This window comes from Mustela nigripes, chromosome X, assembly GCF_022355385.1.
Source record: "Mustela nigripes isolate SB6536 chromosome X, MUSNIG.SB6536, whole genome shotgun sequence".
NCBI classification, from domain to species: domain Eukaryota; kingdom Metazoa; phylum Chordata; class Mammalia; order Carnivora; family Mustelidae; genus Mustela; species Mustela nigripes.
Window position 1 is genome coordinate 118046790 of NC_081575.1, and position 25700 is coordinate 118072489.

Sequence of the window (25700 nt, forward strand, 5' to 3'; positions counted from 1 at the left end):
TTATTGAAATATCACAGATTAAAAATAGAAGACTGCCTTTTAGTAGGGCACAGACCTTATCCAAAAAAGCGGGGGGGGGGGGGGGGGGGGTGGGGGGAGTGAATTTTGAGAAACCATCCTCAAATCTGGTTCCTTCATTAGTCAGAGATTTCTCTCTTATTCGCCAGGAAGAGAGAATTCCTTAAAAGACGGGACAGAGAAGCAAATTTTGGAACTGGGAATGGAAAAGGACACGTATCTGAAATGCGCAAGTCTTGAAACTCGGCTGGGGTTACTGTGGGCGCCCGGCCGGCTCGCTCAGTAGAGCCCACAGCACTCCTGATCGCTATGTGAGTCTGAGCCCCACACTGGGTGTAGAAATTACTTAAAAATAAAACCTTAGGGAGAAAAATACAACAAAACAAAACGACTCGGCTGGGGTTTTAAACTCTACACCTCTGTGGGGCCTTGGCAATGCGCACTGGAGGCTTCCACGGGAAAAGGGGAAGGAAGTGAGGGCTGGAACCGGGTGACGAATGAGGTGGACACGTGATGCACCTACCCTTATCCTAATCCTTACCCTTGGAAAAGCCCGTGCTCCGTAGGCGCGGTGGTCAATAGATGTAAATATGCTTGTCTGACTTCGCACGACCCTAACCTGTTCGCCCAGAGGCTAGCAAACTTGTCCTTTAAGCATATGAGGGTAATGAGTTTCCGCTTCGCAGCCCACAGGACTTCTCTGTCACAATCCTCGACCTCCGTCGCGCACAACGCGCAAACCAACGGGGGTAGCTGCGTTCCAACGAAACTTTAATGATGTACAATAAAATCTGAATTTCACAGAACGTTCACGTATCAAGACATTATTCTTTTGATATTTAAAAATGTAAAGACCACCCTGAGCTTGTTGGCGGTAGGAAAGGAGGCACTGGGCTAATTCTGGCCTGTGGGCGTTCGCGAGCTCTGAGCTGGATCCCATGAGTCACGGTCGGATGCCGTTTCCATCGCGTCTCCCCAAGATTACTTGGAAATGAACCCTCAGGAGAACAGTGTGATGGTTCCCCAAACATTAACTATAGAATCAGCACATGACCCAGCGATACTTCTTTTAGGTACAGAACCGAAAGAACTGAAAGGAGCAGCTGACGAGATATTTGGCCCCTGGTGTTGGTAGAGCAGCAACATATTCCCAACAGCGAAAAGAGGAAAACCCACACGCCACGGATGGACGAACGGAGCCACCAAGCTTGTATAAATTATAAACACACACACACATACACACGACGGAGTACTAGTCAGCCTCTGAAAAGAACAAAATTCTGATACGCGCCACACTACGGGTGAACGACAATGATGTGACATTAAGGAAAATGAGCCACCAAAGGGCAAGAGTGTGTGACCCCACCCATGTGCGGCAGCTGGCGACCTTACAGAGACAGAAGGCAGGGCGGGGGTTGCGGGGAGCGGGCAGGTGGGCAGGAGGAAAAGGAGTCACCGCCCTAACAGCTACAGGAGTTTGAACGTGGGAAGAACAGTTCTGGGGATTGACCGTGAAATCTACATAATGCCACTAAATTGTATACTTAAAATTTACCATTTTAACCACGTTTTCTTTTTAATTTTTTTAAAGATTTATTTACGTGAGAGTGAGCATGGCTGGCAGAGGTGCACAGAGAAAGCGAGCGAGAAATCCCCAGCTGACTCAGCACTCAGCACTGTGTCGGACGCAAGGCTTGATCCCAGCACCGCCCCCGCCCCGGTCCGCCCTGAGATCATGACCTGAACTAAAATCAAGAATCGAACAGACGTTCAACCAGCTGAGCCACCCAGGTGCCCCCAAATGGGAAATTCTGTATTTTGTGTATTTATACCACGGTAAAAGAAAATCTCAAAGAAAATCAACCTTCAGTGCAAATGCATTTCTTCCAAAGACCCGACTTGTTGGTTGAAAAGAAACTTAGATCAAAACGGTGATGAGACTTAAATCACACATCAGCCATCTTATTTTGAAGTGAGTGTCAAGAAAACATGACCACTTTCTCCTCCTGAGCCAGTCTCAAACCCTTAAAGCAGGAAACACCAAGTGTACTCCGTTCTCTCCAGATTCCTTCTTGGCTCTGACACACTTCCTGCTGGAACAGAGCCGTTCTCTAGAAACAATCTCCGAATCTTGGTACTTTCTGAAATATGTGCACATTAGCCAAACCTGGAAATTCTTAGGCCAGTTTCTGTCCTTGGGGAATTTAGCTACATGGTAGCAGAATGACACATTTTGGTTAATTGAATTCGTATTAATCTTTGCAGCTGGGAAATGGGACGCAAGTTCTTGTTCAATCAAGATCATAAAAGCCATTCAAAAAAAAGGTGAACACCCCGTGCTGTTAAATGATGTTCAACACCGGCCTTGTGGTTACTGGCAAAAGCTCTAGAAGCCTGAGAAAAACAAGAGGGATTCAGATTCAATTAATCTCAGCCAAATAATTTCTCCCTACCTCGGATGAAAGCTTCAGGGGAAAAATGAAAATTTCGGCATAATTCTTAGTGGAAGCGGTTCCCCTTACTCTGAAACAAGGAAGGAGTGAGGAAGAGGAGGACATTAACAAATTCCTGTCAGGTTTCCAGATGGCGGTTCACTAACCACCATGGTGGTGGCTCACTCAACCCTGATCTTCTACAAGCCTGTGTCAATCTTTACGAAAACACACGGGGTTACCAAATGACTGTGGCGCGTTAGTGAAGCTTCTGAAAGGCATCGGTTCTGACCTCTGGGCCCCTCCCACTGACTGTGCCGTGGAGCCTCGAGCTAGGCCTGAACCGCCCTTTACCTGCCCCCCCAGAGAACTCACCCTGTCCCGGGCTTGAGCCCCCAGATGCATTTCTGGTCCTGGCCCTCCCAGCTCCACACTGGTCCCACATGACATGTCCTCGTGGAGGTCCAACCAGCAACCCAAACACTGCCTGTCCACGACGGGGCCCTGCCCCCACCTCCCACACCAACACGAACACGACTCTCCTCCCACCTGCTGTCCCAGCGGACGACACCTCCCTCCTGGCCTCCTGTACCCGGGACATCTGCGGTGATCTCTGCTCAAGTATCCCCAATCTGGGCTTTCCTTCCTGGCCCCATGGAGCTCCGCTCGTGGAAAACGAGACTGTCTTCTGCCTGGGAGCGGCCTACAGCCACTGCAAGCCCTCCCCGACACAGGAGCCACCACCTGCTGGTGCCGTGGGAAGGCACTGGAGGATTTCAAGTCCGGACGCCCCACCATTATTACTACTGATGGCTGTTCCCCGCACACAGCTCGGATCCCCTCCCCTTGTCAGACGCGCACTCACATCACATCACACCTGCCCGGTCTGGCTTTTCACCTCTCCTGCTCCTGAAGCTCGGTCCTTCTGCCTGGTCTTTGCGTGTGCTGTTCCCGAACTGTCTTCTGGCTCTCCCCAGGTGCATCCCCAAGACTTCAACTCAACCATCTCCTCATTAAGAAGCCTTCTTGCCTCTACCATGGAACCCCTTCCACCCAAATCACTTGGACACATGACCCTGCTCCTGACCTTCGCAGCCCGTGTGGTTACCCGAGCACCTTGTCTCTTTTTCTGCTTCCTGCCTGTCTGGCTGCAGCAGGTCAGGGCATCAGCACCTGCACCCCTGAGCTCACAGGGCATCCAGCTCAGCACCTGCAAATCCACAAAGCTTAGCTTTGTGCTTCAAACAAGAACGAAACTTAACAGATAAGCACCAAAAAAGACACACAAAAAAACAAACAACAACAACAACAAACACAACACCTTCCGGCCCCTTACTGTTAAGTACAGTAAGATGTACTTAACACCGAACTCCACTGAACACTGCATCTTCCTTCTTGATGACTCATGCACCATTTTCGGGTCCTGCAGGGCTCTCTAGTAAGCGTCGATGATAATCATATAGTAAGGGTAGAAGCAGAAGCTGGGTGAGATCACAGCCGTCCAAATTTATACCCTTATGAGCAGACGGCGGTGCCTCCCCGTTGTTACTTACATGTGAGAGTTTGGTATCATTATCACATAAACCTTACCACCAAGCTAGTCCAACACATACGTCGCGACTAGACTGCACCCTTTACTGTACGGTCTAACAATCAGAAGATAAGTCGCAGCCAGTTCTTGTGAAGGATTCCGCTACTCCCAGCGGCCGGGATATCCTTCAGACACGCAGTGTCCCCAAACCCATCCGGGGCTACTCAGCTGCATTCGGCTGGCCTCGCTCCTGTTAACTGCAGACTACGGAGACATCACCCAAACGCAGGAAGTACGAATGCGCACAGAACCCTTTACTAGCTCTTCCCAGAAATGAACCTGAAGGCCCTTTAGACGGATTCGGTGCAGGCAAGACAACCCAGCAGGCTGGGGATACGGGGGAAGTCTGGTGAGATGCAGACAAGAGACTTCTGTGCTGCTTTCATGTGGGAGGACCAGAAGACAGAAACCCTGCAAAAGATGCTGGGCGCTCTGGGTGGAGTCCCTTGGGGGAGTTCTGGCTGGGACTCCTCAGAGCAAAGGGGAAGCCGGCCCTCGGGAGTACTCACCGATGACTGGGCATTCACGTGCCTTAACAACAGAAAGCAGAAGATGTGTACGCCTCCTTTTTGAGGATCCCCAGCTTTTACTGACTTTTTCAATGAACATGGCAATGCTCAGGCCAGATCTGGGGGAGGGGATAACAGCTGACTTCCGTCATTTCACACAAAACTCCCTATCATCTCTTGGGTGATGAACATACATTTATCATGGGCATATATCAAGAAGTCATTTGTGCTTCCACCATGAAATGCTACATAGCTAGTAGTGACTGCGTACTTTCTGGAGTCCAGAGAAAGCCCAAGCTTCTATGGCTAGAGCTTCACAATGTGAAATTATGCAGTAAAATCACTACAATATTCCAGATACCACCCCCCCCAAATCCTCTGAAGTTCCTTTACAAAATGTGTCCAAGTGCCTACTATGTAACATAATACCATTATTTTCACTAAAACTGGAATAAGTTAATTCAAACTGAAATGTTTTCCACGTTGTGAAAGGTTAGCTTATAAAAACTCATTTTATGAACATTTTGTCCTAAACGCAGCTACCTGCGAAGGGAAATGTGTGCTTAGGAAATGGGATGAAGTTTAAATAGAAGACAAAATGCTGATCTTTGATCTAGTCCCTCAACGTCTTCACCTCCACCTTCAAAGGATGCTTAAAACTCATTTCTTCCAAACGTCGGTGAGGTAGAGCCTTCCTGACCCCAAGAGGAATGGTTTGCTTACGGCCACCTTGGGCTCCCAGGGACCCCATGTGCAGCGCATGGAAGGACCAACTGCAATCGCAGAGATGGCTTCCTTGTATGTCTCACGCCTCCTCCAGATGCCAGACCTAAGACCCCTACACCCGTCTGCACGTACGTATCCACTCCAGAGCTTCTCATCGGCGGGGTGATGATGTCCCCCTAGGGGACACTGGGCTCTCTCTGGACACAGTTTGGGTTGTTCTAACTGTTGCGGGGAGAGTTCCTGGTACCCGGTGGGTGGGTCCCAGGGCTGCAGCTCAACACCCCACAATGCAGAGGGCAGCCCCAGCACCGAGAACTGTCCAGCCCCATACGTGAATAACGCCCAGGCTCAGAAACCGCTTCTGTCCCCTTACGGGAAGCTATGTGGTTTTCCTGCAGCCGGAGTTCATGTTCTATACAAGTTTAACTTCTCTCCTTGCTCCTAAGTTGTCTGCAAGACACCTTCACTCTTTTGGTTGGAATTCAATCTCGCTTTATCTTTCTAGTGTTCGAGGACTGTTCACATAGGTTCTGGGCATCACTGGAGGGAGGCCGGCGGTCCACCAAGTCTCAATGTTTCTATCTTCTAAAGCTACTGTCCTTAAAAAATAAGGACAGTGTATATATATATATAAATATATTTGAACAAATAAATATATTTGTTCCAAACAAATATATTCTGCGGAAATTTAACAGAATAAAACATTTACCATATGGCATTCAGCTTTATTAATTAGCAGGTCAGGTGACACCACTAGCGATGTACGGTAATTACCACGGCGTGTTTGTATTTAGGGCATCTTCCTCATCAAGATGAGAAAACACACACACACACACACACACACACACACACACACAAAAGAAAAAAATCCCCAAGGATGGTCTGAGTCACAGAATCTCAATGAACCTCAACTTCCATTCTACCTAGAAGGCACTCTGTACGCTGGCCCATAGCCTTCTGCTACGACCCAACGGAGTCCGCCCTCAGCGCAGAGACGGACAGGGAAGTGAGGGAAACAAGAGCGAAATGATCAGGTACAAACAGGCTCAGGATGTCCAGGGCATCTATTAAAATGCAGAAGAATCATTATAAACACCAGCCCACCATCACGCCTACCTCACAAGGCAGTACCTGCCGACGACATCAAGAAATTAGCCAATGAGGCCAAAACAACAGGTCGATTTAAAATCAAATTAAAAACGCAGGCGCTGTACCTCCCGACTCCCCCGTTACACGCTCCTACTGGATATTAGTGGCTCGATTACGCAGAACACTGCCGCATGGATGAAGCCCACATGTAAGCCTTGTCGCCACTCCGTCTGCTGCCACGTGCACATCGGGGTGTCCAAGTCACCATAAATGTGAGGAAGCAATCCACACACACCGGACCCTCCAACGGCTTGGTCTAACTGCATTAATCTCTTCTAAAGTCTAGGGGCCGTAAACCTCCATTTAACGAGACCGCTCTCACCGAATGGAAATTCAGTGCGGCAGGCCAGTGGGGCACCGAGAACCAGTTTACTGGGGAAACGTGACGAGGATTCACGAAGCGTCTCAGAAAGCAAAATACTTTACCGAAGGCTTCGTATTACTAAAAAGTGCTGCGTTTGCATACGTCTTAACGGCTTTGCCACTGTAAGAAAATGCACCCTGGATTCTCCTTACTGGGTCAGAAGATGCTACTGAAACAAAACCGCGGCTTCTTACTTGTCAGCTCGCCTCACTCCACCGGCCATGATCACAAGCCTCTCTGTAGGTGAAACAAGATCCTGCTCAGAGAAAAGCAGTAAGTTCGCTAATTTCTGCACAAACCCCAAGAGAAATCAATTTCACTTTACAATTTTTCTAATTGGCAAAGGTACATTAAAAAGTGTGCGGGGTTTTTTTTTCCCTTGAGCAAGTGCTGTTATATAACGGAAAATGGTGTTTCACCTATCTTATGAAATACAAAGATTTTAAAAACTTGAGTTTTTAATTCCATGGCTGAAAATCAAAGAAAAGAACTCAAATATACTAGAGTAACACTGAAAAGCAATCAGTACTTCAACACTCCTACTGCATTCTGCTTCGGCCGCAGTGCTGGAGGGTGCGTGTGACTGTATCTGCCTTTGATAAACACCGCCGGTCCCTGAAATCCATAAAATGCAATATAACTGACAGCAGAGTGACTTCCCCGGCTCTCGTTTGTAGCACCACATCTAATGTGTCACACAGAGCACTTACTTCTCAGCCCACTAGAACGGAAGGTTTTTGTCTGCTTTGTTCACTGCTATATTCCCCGCATCTAACATAGTTCCGGATGTCCACACAGTAGATGCTCAATAAACGCAGGCTGGCAGACCGAATGTTTGACGCTGAGAGAGGAAGTGAACGCAAATGACTGAAGAGCAGAAGGATGCACGGAGAGCTTACTGGGTGCAAATATTCTGCAACGAGCTGTGCGGATGGAGGTGGTACCAGGGGGAAGACCACAAAGACGAAAGATCAGGTCCTTTCCTATGCCGGGTGGCCACGACATACACACCACGCACTCATGTCAATGGAAACTCCCAACACTGCGTTTGGTCTCGTCTGACCTAGGATAAGAAAGAAAAAGCCTCCCTTTCGTCTTGGCTACTCCATTTAGCCCTTAGAACACAGGGGAGATCCTCGCGGACAGAGAGAGAGGTCTCTGGGCACGGGGCAGAAGCTCACGAGGCAGAACAGGGCCTCGAGCCCAGTTGGCCAGTCTCCCCTCACCCGTGTCCCCCTCCATCCTTGGAGAACAGGACAGCTGGACTTCATGTGGGCACACGGCCACACTCTCCCCACAGGACCCGTTTTCCATGCGACCCAGTCCTGGCCGATGACTAGGAGGAGAAGCCAAACTCGCAGCTTCCTGAGCACGCTCTTCACATCACAGTGCCGCCGTCAGCAAGTATCACCAGCTCCTCCGTTTGGGAACTTCCTTCTTCCGTATGTGGCACCAAATTTTATGTCTTTAGAGCCCTGGGATGTGGCGCCGCCTAAACAAAGCTTGAAAAAAACCGCCTTTGTCAGAGGAAGCATCCCTGGGCTCCATCCCGAACTCTGAACCTGCAAGTTTCCTTTGTCAGGGTCAGTGATGCGACCTGTTGGATGCCCTTCATCTTGCGTGGACAATGGGATTCGCCTTTTTTTATCTCACAGGGATGCTGTAGGGATAAGAGAGACAGTGCAGACAGAGGGTCTGCTCCCTTTCCAGGGAGACGAGCCCCGCCTTCTCGGGGCCAACTCCCGATACCGGGGGAGCTTGGCGGGGGTAGGCTGAGGTGGCCATGCTTGAAAATGGCCCAACACGGAGCTGGACAAACCATCAAGATGATTCAGTGGAATGTACAGAATGCTTTTCAAAGGGGAGGTGAAAGCATGGTCTGGGAAGTGATCATTAACCAGGAGCCTGTAACTCTAAGCATTACTTCTTCGTTTGTTACAGGAGAACTCAGAGGAAGACCTGCACCGTCCAAAAGAAACAGGTCAGTTTCTGTAGAGCTTTAAATTTCAAACATGTTGCTACCTGTAAAGTTATTTTTCATAATACATTGAAATTTAATATACACGCAAAATAGCATCATTTCAACATGTACCCCATATCGAAAATTAATTGAGATCTTTTAGGTTCCTTTTTCTAACTCAATCTCCAAAATCTTCAATGTGTACTTTTCACTATGACACATCTCAATTAGGAAATTAAATTTTCACTGGAAATACATAACTGCTATTATAGTTCAGAAAATGTAGACGTGAAATCGCAGATCACATTATCTACCTAACTCCCAACATACTTAAATGTTTCCCAATAACTAAGCCAAGTACTGACGTTTAAAGTTAAATCAATTAAAAGGAAATGCAATTTTGAAGTCCACCCCTCAGTGACACTAGCCACATTTCAGGATCCACAGCTCCACATAGTGGCTACCTGACTGGACACAGTAGGTCACGACGCTACTAAGAAAAACCCTTTGACTGTGGTCTGCAGGACGGAGGGATATGGGGATGTCCCAGGCCAGATGGTTCCTCCGGAACTGGTCCTTCGTGCAGATTTTTAAAGTACATGCCCACCACACTTTTTGTCTTAACCAACACCACGTATTAATAAATTATCAAAGTTTAAAACTATCTCCTCCTAAAAACAGTATTAAGTTTCTTCTTCAAAATTACTTTTCATTATCTTGAGCTAGTTTTCATAGCTCTAGATAAGGGACCTCAGAGTCTCCGACGGGATCGACCTATGCTGTAAACGCAAATGACACACTGAATTTCACAGATGAGATGGTAGAAAAAAAGACATAAAATATCTTTTCGGTAATTTTTCACAGGGATCACTTGTTGAAATGGAATGAGAGTGGAACCGAATGTATTATTGTATCATTACATATTAAATTATGCTCTGCAGTATTAACCTGATGTACATTAAGATGTTGCAATATTAATTTCACTGGTTTCTTTTTACTGCGTATTGTGGCCACAAGAAAATCACATTCGGGGGCCCCCATTCTAGTTCTATTGCACAGCACCACGGAGATCGCTTCTAGGTGCCTGCAGGCTCCGACATGCTGATGCTGGTCACCAGATGAAAGTAGACAGTCTGTTTTGGTCACAGGATTCTGGCTTTAATTGTGACCACTGCCAATTTTTAATCTTATGCCGTAACGTCTTCTTCATTCCTTGACCAATCTGAAACACAATCATCACAAACCATTCCAGCTGAAAACTAGCTTTCTCTTGGGAAAAAAAGCAATTTTGTGTTTGAAGTTACTTTGTAATACTGTGACTCACTAGAAGGTCCATCAGACACCTGAGCAAGGTGCAGGTAAAATCCCGAGTCTCAGAATGCCAAGGTCATCGGCTGGTCACCCCTGCAGTGAGCAAACAGCCCCAGGCTCACCTCTGGGCTCATTATACATTCTGAGTTTGGAGCTTCCAGGCTCAGCAGGTGGCACAGGTCTCATTTCCAGGTAAAGACCCAGGTTAGCTGAAGCTCCCTCCTCTCCACAATGGGGGACATGTCACGACATCGGTGTCCCACGTCCTCACACGTGGCCACAGGAACACAAAGGCAACGATGCTAAGTAACTGGCTTTGTGCAGGAGACAAAAACCGCGGAGCTCAGGTCCCACTGGGCCACTAAGTAAGAACAAAACACCTTCGCCAGGAACCATTCGTCACTCTTGGTATTAGCGTTACATTTAAGTCTTCTTTCAGGTCTGACATTGTCTGCCCCTAACTTTCAGGGATCACTTCATGATTCTAATGACTGAAGCCCCGCCCTCAGGGACCACACAAAGGGACTCAACGGTCTTTGTTTTAGCAACGGGTGGGGAGTATCACCGCAGCCTTCGGTTCACGTGGAACCACGAACGCACGGCCCCGGTGACGGAGCAGGAGGGAGAAGGAATCCACTCCGGCGGATGCGGGCGCTCGCTGTGCGTGTGCACCTGTACGCCCTGTGAAACGGAGTTCAAATTCAAAGTCATCGACCTTGACCCACATTCCGGAGAGGCACATGAGAGAAGGCTGCTCCCCGTTCTCGGATTCTGGGACTACTGCACACCGCAGAACAAAGAAAACTCTGAGTCTGGGGTACGAAAACAGACAGGAAATGGAATCTTGAGTCGTCAGGAAATGCCCGATATTGGAGAAAATGGCCATTTCCCCGTGGATTAATTCGCCTACTGACCCTCAGCAGGCAATGACTCATTCAAGCCCTGGATAGCCTCTTCCCTAATCAATGTACTTTTTTTTTTTTTTTTTAAGATTTTATTTATTTATTTGACAGACAGAGACCATAGTAGGCAGAGAGGCAGGCAGAGAGAGGAAGGGAAGCAGGCTCCCTGCTGAGCAGAGAGCCCGATGCGGGGCTTGATCCTAGGACCCTGGGATCATGACCTGAGCCGAAGGCAGAGGCTTTAACCTACTGAGCCACCCAGGCGCCCCTAGTCAATGTACTTCTGAGCACAAACGCCCGACACCACGAAGGCGCTCCACCCGCAATGCCATGAAAGGACAGGAATCCCGCCGCCAGATTATCACAGCGTTTCTCTGAATAAGGGCTTCAGAGAGCTTTAGAAAATTCCGCGCCCAACCGTCTGATAAAACGGTTCCGTGCTTCACATGCCACACAGAACCTGTCGCAAAGTCGATACTCAATTAATTCATTTGTACGAGAAGACAGATGTCACCCACATACACACACTCACGCGCATGTACACATCCTTTGGAAACACTGAACTTTGGCTAATGACGAGTGGAAACAAACTGACAAGTTTGCCAATTTAGAATTATATTTTAAAGATCTTTTATTGGCTAACATAAGAATCTGTGCTTTTCCTACAGCTGTCATTCTATAAAAATACTGACTTCTGATACGCATACTAGGAAAGAGGACGGGGGGGGGGGGAATGCACGTGTCTCTGTGACTTCTGAACATGTCAACTTACATGACAACTGCTGGTCTTACCTCTGTGCACACAGACTCCCTGCCTGAAGGAGGGGTTGCACCAATGACATGAGAAACACATGCCTAAGTATAACCTTAGTAAATTAATCGCTAACGTCCTGCTTTGGGACATACATCCTGTTTAAAAATGCGGCCCTAATATGTAAAATCAGTTTGGCTCAACTCAGAGGACTACTGTGCCAGCAAACATCAGAAATGACCCATTTAGCTCACACTGACACTACAAATCCTTAACTCAACTGGCCTTCAAGGAAAATCCAGAAAGCGTCAAGTTCAAAGAATGAACCTAAGGTAAGCCTTTTAAAAGGGCCTTTGTCCAAAACACAGGGGAAAAAAAAATGCAAATGGCTGACTAACAAGAGAAAATAGTCCACCTCATTGTAATCAAGGAAATGCAAATACATACATGCATACATATATATATATATATAAAAAGATGCCACGCATTCCCAGCTCAGCTGACCACCATCCTGGGAGCTCCCTGAGAGGGCTGTCCCCCCCACCCCCCCGCCCCCAGTACTATACAACTGGAACAACCTTTCAGGAAAGCAATTTGGTAATCAGTCTCAAGAGCCCTACAATTCTACTTCAAGCAAGTTACCCTAAGGCACAAACTGGAAGCGATCTCTATCTCCAACTACGTGTACTCCGTCAACTACAGCACACGAATGACAGGAGAGAGGCATACAAATATGTTTATGAAATGCTGGCAGATGACCAATGCTTCCTCTGGAAGCTTACGTGGAGATGAGCATGAGATAGGGGAACACACAGACTGCTATACACGCACATGTACCGACACTTGGGAGAAAATACACCAGAACACTGAAGGGGAACTTCCACAGGTGGGTTTAGAGGAGTCTAATTTCTTTCCATGCTATTTTATTTTTTCAAATTGCTCACATTATTTTTTAAAATCAGGAAAGAGTTATGAAAACGCTGGCGTACAAAGAATAATTACGAGGTTCCACATCTGGTATTAACAAGACACATAAGATAGCTATTCACCTATTTCTTCCTTCCCTAAGAACTTCAATGATGCTTCTCCTTCTAGCACGTGATGTGTTGGGGCAATTCTTTTCTTCCCTAGGAATACATGCACCGACCTCCTCTGAGCCACCTTTTTGGAGTTTTATGATGCTACAGTCTATAAACACTACATTAAATATTTATGATTGATATTCGCTGCTTCTAAAAATACACAGAAGAGAAGGTCTCTTAACAAGGCCTCCAATTTGATTTTCTCGCTGAATTAAACTGGCACCGTGCACCCCGCAGACGTGCTGACAGCTGCCCACAGGCCTGGAACTCGCCACGCTGGGGTCCCCTTCCGCCCTGCGGGCCCAGGGCCTCCCTGCCAGAGCCTGAACCTGCACGTCCCATGAAGACCCCGTTTCCACAGGGCCCAAACCTGCTCGTGCCAGCCGGACCGGGTAAGTACATCCGTGAAAAGTAATTCAGTATTGCATCAACCTTCAAACTGGGCGCGCAAAACTCTTCTCCCAGAACTACATCAGATGCTGTGTTGCAGTGAGGCCAACCCAAGACAGACGTCAAGACACAAATGTGCCGACAAAACAGCTGTAGGTCAGACGAGGGGGAACAGGTGTGGGAAGAGGCCACAAATTCGTGGGTGGATTCTGCACAGAAATGCTTCCAGAAATCTCTCCCAGTTCCCACTTCCACCTTAAAGAAGCCGACACTGGAGATGGCAGAGGACAAACCACATGTTCAGTTTATGACAAGAGTTGACCCGGATCTGCAATTAGGAAAAAACTTTATCCCCTTCTGTCGAGAGGCTGGTGAATGAGCTCGCACTTGGTGTACTTTAACCTAAGGCACAAGCAATTCCCAGTAAAGCTTAACACGCGTGCCCTGAGCGTGGGCTTGGGAAGAACGGCAGAGTCGGCACCCACCACTAGCAAGCGACCGGGGCGGCGCATCAGACGGACGGCATGTGGACGCCACACACCCCCGACAGCACGTGAGCGGAGGGCACTTAACCTCTGTGGGTCTCTGTCCCCAAAATTCATTACCCGAATCTGATCCAGTGAAAAACATCAGCCAAACCCAAACTGAAGAATGTTCTACAAGATGCATGACCAGCATTCCTCAAAATGATCAGGGTCATTTAAAAAACAAAACAAAACAAAAACCAAAACAAACAAAAAACAAAGTGTGAGAACCTGTCCCGGCCCAGAGAACCTGAGAACGCAAGGAGAAAGCACAACGAACTCCATATGCTGTCGGGGTGGGATACTGGCCCAGAAACAGGACACGAATGAAAAAACGGATGAGACCTAAAAAGAAAAGTCTGAGACCACATTCCACATTTTATTTACATTTTAAGAGTAACTTTAATCTCAAAATCACATATCCATACACCTACTTCCTTTCTGTTGATTTCTCAAGCAGAGATTGTAAACAAATATTTACCATGTCTGTTACATGTAACATACTGGAACGCCTTTTAACAGAATTTATCGACCTCTCCACCCCACCCCCGGCAAGATTTTTTATTATAAATACAGGTATCAAACAATCCTGAACATTTTTTTGCTATTACTAGGAGTCAGCACCTACACTGCTTCAAAAATTAGCAGAATTTGTGACAATATTTATTGTACCTGCTACTTCAGACAATTTCAGCTGAAGCTCTTTCATTAGGCAAGACAGACAAAGCATGCCACTTCTGTTTTTCCTCCTCGAGCTGTGTTTCTACTTTTCAGAAACACACGTGCTTCCACAGCATCTGACTCATCTCTCCATGCTTTCATCTTGTAAACCTGAATTCCATTTTGAGTACTCCAGGTTTATGCTTAAGTGACAGTGCTTTTACAGAGGAAAAAGAATTGTGCTGCATTTTTCCTCCTGTAACCTGAAAACATAATGGTGTACACATATTAAATACGTTCTTACGAATGTCCAGGTTTTCCATGAATTCATGGGATTCTTTCACTTAATGTGTGGGTATTTTTGCATTGTGATATTTAATCAAGACATTAACATGAGTAGAAGGTGGCTGATGTAAGACAAGCTTGAGATCCACTAAAATCAACTGCCGTATGTTTGTCCTTCTGGTGGCTGTGGAAGCTTCATATTTTCTTTGGACATCATCAGCCGTCTTGGCTCTTGAAGTGCAATTTTAGAGCTTTATGAATTGTGCCACGTTGCTAAGACCGTTATGCTCTGGGCATCCACCATTCCACTGGAACTATTAATTCCATTCATATTCATTCTGGTTACAAATCTACGTGATGGAGTTGTTTCTGGGTATTTCGTTCCCCATTCTCATATCTTCATCATCTCCAAGGCCCCGCTAACCATACCATCGCCTACTCCTTTTTGTGCTTCTCTGAGTTCTTCCAACAAGCGAAAATTACAAGGAACATTATCTCCTGGGGGGGACCACCATCTTCTCCCGTAGTCCCGATAAAAAGGTTTTATAATAATGTACAGGAGGAGTAGCATTCCTTGTGATCCCCGGGTTTACCCAGTGCTCTGATACCGACCAGCTCTGGGTGTCCAGCCCGCAGGTGAGATGGCCCGTGCGTGCCCGCAAGAGACCGTTGAAGGGGCAGTGGTGCCTGTGAGCCACGACGTGCCTGACTTCACCAGGGAGAGAACCTGCACACCTAAATCAGCCAACCAGCCCAATCTGGGTCAACAGATTGTTCCCGAGGGCCCTCATCACAAGAACTCGTTCCTAGTGATGAGTCAGGGTCACCGCAAATCCTCAACACGTCAAAGATCGCTAGCCTTTCCTGGAGGACACACCTACCCACTCACTCTTACCACGTTACAAGTCTTATCCAGGTCTCCCATTTCTACCATTCAAAACGCCCTTCTCTTTATGATTTTGTTTTTATTTCCAACTTCCCCAGCCCCCACCTTAACCCTCTGGATTATTCCCTTTAGCCAGACTGGAATAGCAGGGATGGAAATCCTTCAAGAATAAAGCGTAGAGCAAAAAGGAGGAAATGCCCTTCCAAGAGCCGGTCCTAGGGTCAGGACCACAAACAGTAAAGTCTGGCACCCCCAAGCTTCGGGCCAAAGCAATGTCCACATTTAGGGCAAGGTAAGGACTTCCCATCTGGCACCAGAACTCAAAGGTGCAGGTGAATACTTCACCTGCAAGTTTCTGACCTTCCCGATGCTGACAGACACCATGGGACCTGCCTCCTGCCTATGATGTCCATGGGCTCAGAGCACTGGGTCTGGAGCTGTCCACTCAGGAAAGGCACTCCCCTCTCTGCCCTGCAGCTGCCTTGTCCAGAAAACACAGGAGCCAGACGAGAATCTTAAGATCCCTTCTCAACTCGAAAATTAGGATCCTATGAAGTGTTCATTGACTCATTCTAAGTGTCCTAATTTGTAAAACGGAACTCCTACTCATCACCAGGTTCATTTCTCTACATCTGATGTGACTTAAATTACTGTTCAAAACTGCCTTTATTACTCTATTCTGTCCTCTACACATCCCCAGGGTGTTGCCCAATGCCTGGTGCACAGTTCTCAATCACTATCTCCTGAAGGAATGAACGGATGAATGATTCTAACGCTCCGTGAGCAAAGAGCAACAGACATGCTATCACCTTCGAATCACGAGTAAGAGAGAAGATTTCGTACAGAATGGTACTGACACAAAAACAGATAAGAATGGTACTGACACAAAAACAGATACACAGATCAATGGAACAGAATGGAAAGTCCAGAAAAGAGCCCATGATTCTAGTCAAATCATCTGTAACAAAGGAGGCAAGAACATGCAGTGGGAAAAAGACAGTTTCTTCAAGAAATGTTGTTGGGAAAACGGAACCGCTACGTGCCAAAGCATGAAACTGGACCGCTTTCTCACCATACACCACAACAAACTCTAACTGGATTAAAGACCTAGATGTGAGACCTGAAACCATAAAGCTCTTCCAATAAAACAGAGGCAGTAATCTCCTGCACACTGGCCTTAGCAATATTTTTCTGAATAAGTCTCCCCAGGCAAGGGAGATGAAAGTAAAAATAAACAATTGAGACCACATCAAACTAAAAGGCTTTCCTACGTCAAAGAAAACCATCAACAAAATGAAAAGGCAAAACAAAACCTACTGAAAGGGAGAAAATATTTCCAAGTGATGTTATCGAAAATACGTAAATAACTCACACAACACCAAAAGGACAAATAATCCAATTAAAAATGGGCAGACGACATGAACAGATCTCTCTCCTCAGCGGACATCCAGACGGTCAACAGACACATGGAAAGATGCTCTTCTTCCTCTCCGATCAAGAAAACTCCAATCAAAACCACAACGAGACACCATCGCGTCACACAAGCTGGAATGGCTAGAATGAAAAAGACAAGAAACAGCAAGTGCTGGCGAGGAAGTGGAGAAAAAGGAACCCTCGCGCACTGTGGCGGGAATGCAAAGTGGTGTGACCACTGTGGAGAACGGTACAGCGGTCCTCGAGAAACCAGAAACAGAAGTACCATGTGGTCCAGTAATCCTACTCTGGGTATTTACTGAAGAATCCAAGAACACTAATTTGGAAAAGATAGAAGCACCCCTATGTTTATTGCAGCATTATTTACAATAACCAAGATAGGAAGCAGCCCAGGTGTCCACCCACAGGTAGTGAAGATGTGGTATACGCACACATTGAAATACTACTTAGGCAGCAAAGAGTGAAATCTTGACATCTGTGACAATGTGACTCAACTAAGAGTGTACTAGGTGACGTGAAATCAGCCAGTCAGAGAAAGACAAATACCACACGATTTCGTTTCCATGTGGAATCTAAAAAACAAAATGAACGAACAAACAAAAAACAGCAATAAACCAAGAGGAGACTCACAAATGCAGAGAACCAACCAGTCATCATCAGCCAGAGGGCAGGGGGTGGGGGTACAGACGAGAGGTAAAGGGGATTAAGAGGCACCAGCTTCCAAAGTACAGGGATGATCCCTACAGCACAGGGAGTACAGTCAGTGACACTGCAACAGCTTTGCCCGCGGACAGACCGTACCTATGCTGACCACAGTAGTTCCTAACGTGCGGAACTGTGGGATCGCTATGGTGTGCACCCGAAACTAATATAGGTCAACCACACTTGAATCAGCAATAGAAATTTTAAAGAATTTTCGAAAGAGAGAAAATTGCATAAACTTTGGGCACGTTTGGGGGACAAAAGAAATCTCATGAACTTTTCTTTCGTTAACTCTGCACAGAAGACAGGCAGGAAGGTAATTCAATTTCAGTGTCTTGAAAGGGAAAGATCAACATTTCCTAAATGTCTTGGGGCAGCAAGAGCATGTGGACGGGCATCCATCCTGACAGTAACTGGCAGACTAACAGGGATACACAGGGAAGACGGGCACTGACAGGGCTCACTCAACAAATGTTTCCATTCGACTGGAAGGAAAAAGATTGGTCTCTCCAAGAATACAATTAAGAGCACAAAATAAGCAGAGTCCTTGTTCTTTAACTGACTACTACGTAGTAAAGTGAGTCTTTATAAGGTTCTAATGGTTCCAAAGCTCACGCCATGTGCATGGCTAAATTAAAGAGAATTTCCCAGCCTTTTTAAAAACAAGACTTATTTCTTTATTCGGGGGGGGGGGGAGTGGTGAGGGAGAGAGAAAGAGAATCTCACGCAGACTCCCCACTGAGCGCAGAGCCCAGCGGGGGACTCCACAACCCTGAGATCGGGACAGAGCTAAAATCAAGTGTGACACTTTACCAACTGAGGCACCCAGGTACCCCTCCAGAATTTTCTGATAATCTGTCATGTACTCAAAGGAGTCCTCTCTAACCAAGACACCAATTTATGGTATAAAAGGCAGAGTGCTGTGGTAGGCAGCCTCGTAGATGGCACCCAACGAGACCACCTCCTGGTATTCAAATCCTGGCCTCTCCCAACCCACGTCCAGCAAGGTGGGTCCGTGTGACCGACAGATCACGGCGGAACTGATGGTATATGGCTTCTGCAATTAGGTATGAAAGGACTATGGTTTTCAGCACTTTATCTCTTTCTCACCAATCCCTCTTCCCCTCTATGTCCATTTTTCTCACACGGATCACTCACTCTGGGCGGAAGCCAGGAAATGAGCAGCCCTACGGAGGAACGGAAGCTTCCTGCCAACTTGCACATCCACGAATGAGCTTGGAGTGGATCCTCCAGCTGGGAGAAGTTTCACAGATCACAGCCAGAGCCGACAATGGGACTACAACTCAGGAGACACCCTGGACCAGACCATCAGGCTCATCTGTACTTGGATTCCTGACTCTAAGAACCAGTAAGAGATACTAAGCGTTGGTAACTTTCAGCTGTGGACCTCGATCAGTTGTTACACAGCAACTGATAATGAGCGCAAGGGCTGAAACCGGAGTCTATACTAGGAGAAATGAACGAACACAGCCTAGAAACTAACCCCATCAATCCACTCCCTATCCACCCCCTCCGAGCTAATAATTACTATTTAATTCGCTTTGTTTGCCTTCAGGAAAGCATACAAAGACCCAAACTAAATGGATCTATCTTGCCGCCATGAAAGCAGGGAGTGGGGGGTGGGAGGAGGGATGCCGTGCGATACAGAAGGAAAGGGAGAAAGAGAATCTCAAGCAGGCTCCACACCCAGTGCGGCACCTAAGATGGGGATCTTTCTCATGACCTAAGCCAAGATCAAGACCGGACGCTTAAGCCATTGAGCCACTCAGGCACCCCTCCCACAGCTCTCTTTTAGGAGTAAAATCTGCGCCTATTGGGCAAGTCACTTCCCTCCCAGATGCATGCAGCCTTAGAAACCAGATGGCTGTTTCCTCCCCCTAAGTCCCCAGCGAATACCTTGCTCCCCTCAGCTCAGCATCTCCATGTCCAAACGGTACAGGCAGTAGTTTTCATCAGATCAGAGGACAAGTTCCTGCTGCAAGTTCTTGGTTTCCTACGAGGTAAATCCTAAACTTGGCTGATTTAGTTGAGCAGATGCCTGACGCGAAGATTCAAGGAGATGGACTGCATTTTGCAGCAGCGCAGAACAGCACCTTTAACCGAAAGAGTCCCTTCGTGGCTTTAAGCTACTTATGTTACCTCGTGTAACAGAATTTAGACTTTTTACCTCCAAAGCAGAATTCTAGTTTGTTTGGCTGCCTTTTTCATGAGTCTGACACTAATGGCTGGAATGGACAGAACTGACAGATGTATACACTGGGACTCTAATTATGAAGCGGGATCTTGTCTGGGGAGCATAATTATGATGCGGAATCAAACTTCCTGTTGAGAAAACTGCTACTGGAAGCCGATCCTCCAGGGCCCCTGTCCGTTTCCCAGGGCTGAATTCGGGGACAGAACATCCGGGTCACCTCCTGTTTACTACCTGAAGACACCAACGCTGCAGAGAGAGGGAAATTCCCAGGTCCAGGTTTCACCTTCCACGCTCTGAAACCTGCAAACACAGAGCATTCTTGAGCAGACGTGTTATTCAACACGCTTCCCTCAGGAGAGCCAGAGAGCCTTGAAAGATGTCTAACTCCGCATCAAAGACTCACCCATGGTGTCATTTCTTTCAGAGAAAACTGGCCAAGACACCACGGACACACCTCCGGATTCCAGGCACCAAGATCCCCTGGGCACAACTGTCCCTCTTCCTGCCCCCCTCTGGCTAGAACAAGGAGGGGGCTGCGCTCAGAACTCCCAGATTCTGCCCCCCACCCGCCCCGGCGGCCAGGGGCCTTGAAGAGTCCTTGCTGTGTGGCTGGATCATGCAGTGTTCCAAGGGACAAGGCAAGTGGGCCCACAGAGGACACTGTCACCAGGACCCGGGCTCATTCCTCCTGCTCGGTTGTCTGAAGAAGATTTGTCATGCGGCGTGACTGAGCAGGTTCCCAGGCTGAAGGTCCGAGTCAGTGCACACAACCGGGAAACGCACACACCAGAAACGCCACCTTGCGCCTCTGGGAATGTTGACCATCCCAACCTCCCCTCCTGAGGGACAGACTGCTGGAATCTGCAGACCCCTGGCAGAGAAACACGAAAAAACACGAAATAAAAAGTCCCCCAAGTCGATTCTAGCCTCTGCCTGGCTTCTGACCTCATCGCTTGACTATGCTCCTGGGTACAAAGACTGAGCAGCCCTGACCCTTCACAGAACACTGCACTTGGAGCGCTGTCGTATTTACATGCTGATTTTATTAAAGACAAAGAATTTTTAACTGGACCTCTTCGCTTGCCTTGTAAAAACGTCCAGTGGCCGCGGGCATGCATCAGGTGTGGCTGGGTGGCCAGCTGGGAGTGGGGGCTGGGGAGGGGGTCCGGGAGAGGAAGGCATGGCGGGATGAGGTGTGGGGGGCGAGCACTCCTGTGGGTTGAACTGTGTCTTCCCCAAACCAGAGGTTGCAGTCCCAACCCCCCTGCACTGCAGAATGAGATCGTATTTGGAAATGCGGTCATTGCAAGATGGAATTCATCAAGCTGAAGTCAGACGGGAGTGGGGTGTGCCCCGACCCACACGGCTGCTGCGAAGACAGACACACAGAGAAGGCAGAGGAGGGAGCACCCAGGGCTCCTGGCGGCCACGGGAAGCCAGCGGAGAGAGAAATGGAAGGATCCTCTCCCCCGGGGCCTCCTTCACTGCGAGGGTGGGTGGCCTCAGTGACACCCTGACGTCAGACTTCGATGCTCCAGATCCGAGAGACAGTAAGTCTCTGCTGTTTTGGGCCACGCAGCATGTGGCACGCTGTTACAGCAGTCCTGGGGGACAGACGCAACCATGAACCGAGGGCGTGGCTCTTACTCTCTCGGCAAACTGCTGGGAGGCAAAGGCACCTCTGGCTTTGGTCCTCCGTGGGACCTCGGCTGTCCCTACTCGGACAGACGCCCCAGCTCAACAGCACGGACGTGGGCCTCCACCTTTCCCTTCCTGTGCGGGGACACACCTCGGGTTCAGGTGGGCCTCAGAGAGAGGACATACCAGATGTCAAACGACAGACTTCATAGGCTAGGGCTTCCAAATGTCCACAAATACACACACACAGGCATGTTCTACATGACTGGTTTCCATATATGTGTCTACATATACAGCTTCCGCTTTTATAAAACAGTGTGATTTTTACCGTATTTATAAAAATCACTAGATAATTATTCTGAAAACAAAGGTGGTGCTGTGGGTTCCAGACCAATAAGAGACACTGGAACTACAGCTTGGGCTGGCCCCCAGGGTCTGTGACAGCAAACCACAGAACGGATGAGAAACCATTACCATAATGAGCTCTTTCTCCAGTCCCAGTAATGAGTCCGCTTGAAGAATTAATTAGAAATTCCGAAATGGCTTCCCTTAAAGGAGAAAGATCGGTTTGTCTGGGAGAACAGTAAGCAGCGCGAGTCTGTGGGCACGCGTTTCCACCTGCTCTCGCTCTCGCCGCGGAGGACGGCTGAAAAGAGAGGAAGCTTCGTTTACTGCGAGGTCTCTCGGTGTGTCATTGCACAACTCACACAGCGAGCCTGCTCGCTGACAGCGACTGCTGGCACGTGCGCGACAAACGTTCCAGGACCTGATCAAGAACTGAGTTTGCCTTCAGAACCTCAGAATCTACGGTTCCTCTCGCAGACAACTGCAACCGGTTATTAGGAACCGTAAGAGACAAGGGACGCCAGGCCTGTTCCGTGGGTGGAGCATGACTCTTGGTATCGGGGTTGTGAGTTCGAGCCTCACGTTGTAGGTGCAGATGTTACTTAAAAATGAAAGCTTAAAAAAAAAAAAGAAAGGGGGAAAAAAAGCCTTAAATCACCTACAATCTTCACGTCTGCAAAAGGAAAAAATATGGTCTATTAGCATTAAATGGCAGGTACCTTATAAAAACTGAAATTCAGTGAGTTTGTATATAACGGTCATCAACTCTACCCAGTACTTGGCATCCACTTAGTGTGAAAGAAATCACCTTCTGACGATCTAGTTCGTCTGCTGTCACTGACGTCCAACTTCAGAACGATATGTTCAAAGCAGAGGAGCCCCGTGTCCAGGACCAGTCACTGCTCACGATTCGATTTCACCAGAAAGCTTCGTGAGCCGGGAATTCTCAGATCAAGAAGGGCTTGTGAGATAGACAACACGTTGCTGGAAATCGCTCTGTGTGCTCAGAGTACTAGCAGCAAGAGGTTACCCAAATACAGTAACACAAAAGGAACTTGAAGATGTATCCGGAATTTGTATTTCATGGCTATGAATACCCTGCTTCACAGTCCTGAAGTCACCTAACGTAGCTTCAGCGCCAGTATGGGGCATTCTAGAAAGTTCTATATATGGGAACCACACAGAGCACCAAATACTACTGTGCTCCCTCAGAAAGGTAACACGTGTGAAATAATAAAAGGAAAAGAAGAAAATCACCTGCTCATCATGCCTCTGACCCCCTGCACACATACTCCGTATTTCTGTCTAACACAGGCACAAACGTGGAGGCTGGGCTGCAACCCCAGTGCTTTGTGCACTGCAATTTCATCCCCGAGCTACACTTCTGGGAGCTGTGGCTAGGTCAGCCTTGACCACTTGCCTCCGGAAATAAGCTCGGTCCTGACAGAGGCTGCCCAAAGCAGGACAGCTCTCACCGCACCTTTGCTATTCATGGAACGAAGAGAAAAACAAAACTCTCATGTGCACCCTGCCTGGGCAGGATATTCCTGACAACCCCTGCCCACCACACGCCCCCTGCCTGAACAGCTCCACAGAGACCGCACGTGGCCGCGAATCCTGGCCCTATTTGACCCCGATGTCCACACTGGCCCAACTGTGAGCACGGAGGTTCGCTGAACGCAAATGCTGAGTGCATGGGCATCGCCCTCCGGGCCCTGAACACCACCCCCCACATTTGTGCGAAGGTCATCGCTAATGTGCTCTCCCAGAGACTCAGACTCATACCGCCAGAAGTAACGCCCCGAAACACGGATTTCGGACACCATCCTCTACTGGGCAAAACATCCAACGATCGCCCACGCACAAGTAGTCGAGTCCACAAGTCCTGACTGGTCTGTTCCTCCACCAAGAAGAACCTTTGCTTTCTCCTCTGGAGAAAATTCCATTCTGGAAAGGTCCAGCGGGAACACCAGTCCGTTCCTAAAGCTCGTCACCCTCTAGAGCAGACTCAGACCTCCGCTCTGCTCCCACAACAGTCAGGCGTCTGCCCGTGTTCAGGCCTGTCCTAGCCAATCCAATCCCATAAAAAGTCAGTTCCCTTTATTGGTGTGACCGTCCGTGCGTGATACACATGAGAGCCTCAGCAAGTGTTGGCTACACAGAATCAAAATCCGACGTCATTACCTCATTACCACCTCAGGAAGAAGCATGGCTCTCCACAGATCTAAGTCCAACACAGCTAGGCTCGTGGGCCTCGTGGGTTTAAGGACTCAGTTAAGTACGTGTCAACAAGCATTTCCATCTGGAGTCAGAAAGGGTCGTCAACATTACCTACGTGGTGAGGAGAGTCTCCTTGTTACAAAGGAGGATACATACCACTGTCTGTAGTTATTTCTTCCAATGTCCTGCTCGACCTCCACCATAGGTAGTGAAAAGCAGATGAAATCCTAATGAAGCTTGCTTGATGGAACTGAAAGAGACAGAGCACAGCCTGCCCTTGACTTCCCATCATGGGCGTGGTTTCCTGCGTCCACCGACAGCGGAGAGTCACAGAGCGCCCTGGGGTCTCTCTTCTCCGCCGCGCTTCTCTGGGGTGCGTACGTGATCACCAGTGCCAGAGAGGAGTGCCGCTCCCTTTTAGGGATTCCTCCACAAAGGAAGCGCCAGCCATGCCCGGAGAAGGCCAGCACCCGTGACCTTTCCTGAAAGGAAAGCGCTCCCGGCAGCTGCTCCCGCACTCCAGCCTGCGTGGGGCTCCACGGAGCAAGTGCAGGAGAGCAGGTGGTCCTCGCATGCTAGTTCTTCAGCCGCATTCGGGCAAAACCGGCTCTGAGCAGCTCGAGGACGGTTGGCAAACACACGCTTGATTTTCTAGCAACAACTACTGCTTTCCTGGGAACCCAAGAGGGCTGAGGCCGCTCCAATGGGAAAAGGAAAGAGGAACAAGGTCCGTGCCAAGACTCCTGCGCGTTGTCTACAGGAAGACCACTGACCATCAACGGCACTCCTCCTGGAGACTCACACCCTGCTCTGGTCCCATAAAACCCCAGGTTATCTGCCCACAGCGTCTGTCTGTCTTCCACCTAAAATGTCGGGGAGTGCCCGCCGAGCACCCGGCTTATGACAGACAACGACCTTTTCCCTCCCAGCGTGATCCACTCTGCACGGGCACTGCCAGGTTCCGCTGCATCCGGAATCTGCTCCGAAAGCCGGGTCACCAAATACCAGCGCGATGTTGCTGCTAAGTCTCAAATGATGAAGATGAAGAGAAACAAAGAACCTCACTGCCTCACGTTCCAGTATCTGACGTGTTTTCTTTTCTTTCTTTCTTTTTTTAAGATTTTATTTATTTATTTGACAGACAGAGATCACAAGTAGGCAGAGGCAGGCAGAGAGAGAGAGAGAGGGAAGCAGGCTCCCTGCTGAGCAGAGAGCCCAATGTGGGACTGGATCTCAGGACCCTGAGATCACGACCTGAGCCGAAGGCAGAGGCTTTAACCCACTGAGCCACCCAGGCACCCCTGATGTGTTTTCTTTTCTCATCAAGATATCATTTGTCAATCACATATTCTTGTCTTAAAATTTTTTATTTATTTGGGGTTGGGGGGAGGGAAGGAGGTCTCAAGCAGACTCCACCTCGACGCTCGATCTCATATCTCTGAGATCATGACCTGAGCCAAAACCAAGAGTCAGACACTAAACTGACTGAGCCACCCAGGCGCCCCTCTATCACAGACGGGCGCCCCTCTTCCCTGTGAGCAAGATCTGTGTCTTCAGGGGTAGCTTGGTTTCTGGTTTTTCTTTTTTCAGTTTGGGGGGACTTACA

At 48.3% G+C, this 25700-nt stretch overlaps 1 protein-coding gene and 1 pseudogene across 2 annotated transcripts in view; both read right to left on the reverse strand.

Annotated features, from left to right (window-relative positions):
* The window catches only part of TBL1X (transducin beta like 1 X-linked), a 202025-nt gene that overhangs the window by 72043 nt on the left and 104282 nt on the right, over positions 1–25700 (reverse strand). The gene's annotated exons all lie outside the window — the stretch shown is intronic.
* LOC132007225 (ubiquitin-conjugating enzyme E2 variant 2-like) lies at positions 14809–15225 on the reverse strand (annotated as a pseudogene).